Source organism: Nannospalax galili, unplaced genomic scaffold (assembly GCF_000622305.1).
Source record: "Nannospalax galili isolate Female #2095 unplaced genomic scaffold, S.galili_v1.0 scaffold945, whole genome shotgun sequence".
In the NCBI taxonomy this organism is placed as follows: domain Eukaryota; kingdom Metazoa; phylum Chordata; class Mammalia; order Rodentia; family Spalacidae; genus Nannospalax; species Nannospalax galili.
In genome coordinates this window covers 1,478,630-1,483,744 of record NW_008352650.1, presented here as the reverse complement: position 1 = coordinate 1,483,744, position 5,115 = coordinate 1,478,630, and the positions used below count along the sequence as shown (strand labels likewise).

At 52.9% G+C, this 5,115-nt stretch overlaps 1 long non-coding RNA gene across 1 annotated transcript; it reads right to left on the bottom strand.

The window, feature by feature from the left end:
• Positions 1-864: 864 nt before the first annotated feature.
• Positions 865-4,937, bottom strand: LOC115067097. Its single transcript, XR_003846530.1, has 3 exons — positions 4,466-4,937; positions 3,616-3,712; positions 865-1,105 (listed from the first exon to the last, which is right to left on the bottom strand). It is a non-coding gene; the product is annotated as an uncharacterized LOC115067097 (long non-coding RNA).
• Positions 4,938-5,115: the final 178 nt, after the last annotated feature.

Below are 5,115 nucleotides of genomic sequence, written 5' to 3'. Positions count from 1 at the left end.
GCTCCTTGAACCTGGGGCACATTTTCCTGATGCTCCAGCCCAGCTAGGATCCTGCGGTCCTCTGAGCACTGTGGGATGGACTAGAGGCTGGCTGCTTAAAGTAGACAATTATGCTGCTCAGACCAGCCTGGTCAATACGCTATTGACAGGTTCACCTTGGCAACCTGGAGCCCGCTCCTCAAGAGCTCTGCGACCTCATGGTAACACTTTGACTTAAAGGCGCATCTCCAATCCTTCCTGGCCAGTGCTTGACCCTGAGAAAGGAAATAGGGCTGAGCACAAGCAGAAGGTCGGGGACCCTCCCTTCCTCACCAGAGGCTATACTTCCGATAGGGGGTGAGAGGCCCCCTTTGTGTCCCCACCCTTCAGGCCCAGGAACCTTACAATAAAACTCCTGTAAGCAAAGGCTTGGGATTGTCAGAGGTAGATGCTTGGCTTTAACCCCGGCCTACTCTAGGAGGCTGGCTTCTGAGGGCCAGAGGGGCTATGTTTAGGGGGAAATTGCTGGCAGGCATTGCTACTAATCAGGCCTCTAATGAGCGACATGAGAAATGACAGTGGCTAATCGATGCTGTTCAGAAGCAGCAGGCAGGGTTCTGCAGGCCATGTCCACAAGTACCACCTTCCCTTTTTGAAGAGCACCATGGCCCGAGAGCTGGGATGCACACTACTAAACACACAGGTATTTCCTCATCAACCCTTCAACTGGCTGAAAGGTGGAAGACAGGTGTAGCTCTGACCCCTGAGTTACTTTGGGGAATGAGTGGGAAATGGTCAGGGCCCGGCTACCTGGGCTCAGTGGCTTAACCCAATATGTCATGGAATCAGTGTGGACTGTCAAGATTTATTTAAGGAGAGGAGGCAGAGGCAGGGCATGGTAAGAACAGGAATGTACCTCTGGGGGGGGATAAGAAGGACATGAAAAAGTCACATGGCCAAACGGAGGAGGGAGCCATCCCCAGATGTCTCTGAGTATTAACAAGCTCATAGCTGCCTTTTAGAATTGCAAGAAAGATCTCGCTCTCACACACTGGCTCCTGTAGCAAGACCTCTGTGTCTCGGCGTGACACTCCTTGGCTTCTCAATAGCAGCTCTTGTCCTCGGGCTGAAAAATTACAATCCAGTCATCACCATTAGGCTGAAAAAGTGAAGGAGCTTTTCTCTCTGAGAAGCTTTTTCCGTGAGATGCTTCTGTTCTGACAGAAGACAACACCAGCTTCAGGAAAGGGGATGGGGGGTGGGAGACTCGGCTTCATTTCTGAACCTTCCAATCTGAACGAGTCAAAGAATACAAAATCACCCCATTATAATCATTACTGTCAAATCACAGGGCAATCAGCTCGCTGACACAGGCCAGACGGACATCCGGGAGAAATTCATATTGCCAGAGCCGGTTCCGCGCCACAGAAATGAACTCTGTGAGAAGAGCAGCAGGCCTTGGGCTTCTGCCCTGGCCTCTCCCCCTGTTTCCACAGCCTCCTCTTGGCTGCAGCATCAGAGGCTAGCATTCTGGACAGAGAGACAGTAACCAGAGTCCCAAGCCACTCCGCAGGTGTGCTGTGAGTCATCAGAGTGAACTTCTGACGCCCCTAGGGATCCTGATCCACATCTTCACCAAGATGTCCTTCCCCCAGAAGCAGGGCTGCTTTCTGACATCTCCAAGCTCTGGGTACCTCAGTCCTCATGAACGCCTTCCTCCATAAAACAACATTAAAAATGACATCAGCTGCACTGGATCCGCACATTACAATTACAGTTAAGGTTTTCTCTTTGATCTAAACATCTTTGCTTCTGACTTCAAAAGAAATATCTACCTGTAGGGGGCTGGAGAGATGATTCAGAGGTTAAGAATGGCTGCTCTTGCAGAGGACCCGGGTTCAGTTCCCAGCACCCACATGGTGGCTAATAACCATCCTTAACTCCAGTTCCGAAGGATCCAAGGCCCTCTCCTGACCTCCATGAGCATTTTACTACATGGATGCACTTACATACAGGCAGGCACAACATGCATACACAAAAAATAATAATAAAATACATTTTAAAAAGAGAAACTATACCTACAATGGAATATTACCCAGCCTCCTAAAGAAAGGAAATTCAGATATCTGCTACAGCCTAGAGGGCCTCGAAGACATTAAGCTCAGTGACACAGAGCCAGGAGGCTTTTATGGCATCCCCCCTACAGAAGGCCTTAGAGCAGTCAACTTCACAGAAGGGAAGAATAGCAGGGATAGCAAGGGCTGAGGAGGCAGGAGTGGAACGTTAGTATTTAATGATGACAGGGTTTAAATTCTAGAAGCAGATAGTTCAAGAAGTGAGTGGAGGGTTTGGCTACCCAACAGCATAAATGAGTTGGACATACTGAATCGTGCACTGCAAGATTTTTAAAGATTTATTTATTTTTATGAGTGTTTGTCTGCATGTATATAAGTGTAACATGTGCATGCCCAGGAAAAGAGTTACAGACAATTGTGAGTTGCTGTGTGGATGCTGGGTCCTCTGCAAGAGCAGCCAGTGTTCTTAACCTCTGAGCCATCTCTCCAGTCCCATGTATTTATTTTTGACACCCAGTCTTGCTTAATTGCCAAGGCTGGTCTTAAACATAAGACCCTCTCGCCTCAGCCTGATGAGTAACTGGGATTACAGGCATGTACCACCATGCCTAGATTACCATAAATTTTAAATATATACATAAAAAAATTTATGGGCTTGGCATGGTGATATACAACTTTAATCCCAGCACTTGGGAAACAGAGGCAGATAGAACTTTGTGAGTTCAAGCCAACTAGGTCTACATAGTAATTTAGGTCAGCTAGAACTACACAATGAGACCCTGTCTCAAAAAGGAGGAGCGTGGGGCGGGGGGGAAGAGAGAAGAAGAAGAAATTAGGGCCAGAGATGTAGCTCAGGTGATAGAGGGCTTATGTAGTAGGCACAAAAACCTGAGTTGGAAGCCCAAAATTGCATAAAACTCAGTATGAGACAAAGATGTGATTAGGGGTTTGAGGCCATCCTCAACTATATAGTGAGCCTGAGACCAGCCTGGATTACATGAGACCATATCTAGAGGCCGGAAAAGAAACTAGAACATTTCCATAAGTCCCTAAAAGTGTAGTGGGCCCTGCACTGAGCCTCCTTGGTCACAGAAGAAATGGCCCTTCCCAGAATGACCCCAGGGTGGCTCTGCCCAGGAGTGCAGGCAGGCAGGCCCTCTCTCAACCACAGGCTCAGCTACATTCCTAGTGTTTCTTCCAGCCAGCAAGGACTGAATGGGGGCAGGGCAGGCGCGGGTGGGGGGTGGGGGACTATGAGGACACAACAGAGCTTTATCCAGAAGGTCACCCAGTGATTATAACAAATATTCAAGACATAATGTGAAGCTAGCTATGGTAGCTCTGGCCTATAATCCTAACACTCAGAAGGTGGAGGCCAAAGGATCAAGAGTTCCAGGCCAGTCTTGGCTACAAAGTGAGTCCCAGGCCAGGTTAGGCTCCCTGAGGCCCTTTCTCAAAACAAACACAAACTGTAAGAAAGACATAGTCTAATTCAGTTCCTATCCTCAAGGTCATGATCTTCCCCGAAGTCCTGGGGTCCCTTTCCCCTTAGCTAGGGTACCTCTTGGGGGCTCTGGTCCCAGGAGTAGTCACCAGGAAGCAGCCTTTGCACCTCTCAGACGGGCACAGGAGTAGCCAGCTGACATTTTCCAGCCACTCTGTTTAGAAACAGCCTGTTATTGTTTTGTTTTGTTTTGTTTCCCCAGGACCCCCCACTGCTGCACTACCGCTGGCTCCCCTTAAGAACTCTTCACTTCTTACTGGTCCTTTGATAGCAGAACAAGGGGCTCTGTGATGCTCTGGAACTAGGATTCCTTCAAACACCTCAAAAAGTAAAATGTGTGCTGGGAGGAAGGGAGCGGAGCCAGGGGCCCCTCAGGGAAAACAATGGCCCTCAAGGAAGATATGTTTAGTCCTGGGTGTGCTGAGGCTCCTAGGGTTCAAAGTCCCTCTATAGACGTTGTTTCTGTCTATAGGCGGTAGTCAGCCGGGGGGTAACTGGGCTGGGTGGAGCGCGGGAGGCAGGGCGCACGAGGATTTTTTTTTCAACCACTGCTGCCTCGGTGAGACGCCCCCACTCTGCCCCGCGGGTACAGGCTTCTTTCGGTGGAAGGACTGGCAACCAGGGACCGCCAGGGCAGGCCCGGAGCCTCGGGCCAGTCCGGGGGGAGCCCGCCCCCTAGGGGAGGGCTCAGCGAGTGCAGGCTCCTTGGTGCCCTCCCCCCGTACCCCCCCTCCCCCGCCTCAACCCGGACTGGGCACTGGGAGCTGGCAGGCGAGGGGCCAAGAGGATGCCCCAGGAGCCATCAGGGACCATCATCGGGGACCATCCCGGAACACATCTTTCCGGAAGGATGCTGGCGAGGGGACTTCTTTGGCAAACATGGGGTATCTTTCTGGAGGATACCCACATATTTCAGGATTCAGGGAGGCCCGAAGATGGCCTGGGTGACCACGTCCCACGATTTCATCATCGCAAGTGGGGGTGGGGCGGGAGCCTACACAGGGAGTGATGAAGTTGCACGGAGGACAGGCCCAGGTTCCAGAAATAGCCCATCCAGACACAGACTACGTAGAATTGGGGGGGGGGTGCTCATGGCGTTACCCCCTCGTGGAGCCCGAGTTGCAGCCTTTCAGATTGGACCCTACCAGCCTCCATCTGCCGACACAGGATCCCTGAGCACCCTCCCCGCTCGGCCCTCGGTCCTGAGAGGACAACCCCCCCCAGGTGTTCAACGGAGCTTGCAGCGCTCCCGCCCCTGGGGATCGATCGGCCGCCTGGCGACGCCCGGCCGCGGCTCCCAGTCTCAGCCCCCTCCCCCGCTCCGGCTAGGCAGGACGCGGCCTCCGAGCTGCGTCCTCGCGGTTCCGGGCCGCGGCCAGACCGGGCTCCTGGCCAGCCGGGGAGGCGGAGACGCGCCGGGCCCTGGCGATCCGGCCCGCCCCTCTGTCCCCGGGTAGAGATGGGGTGAGAGGGGGGCGGGGAGGAGAAGAACCCGGCGTCCCCGCGCGCCACGCCTCGAGCCCCCTCTCCGCGCTCCCGGGTCTCCAAATAACCCCC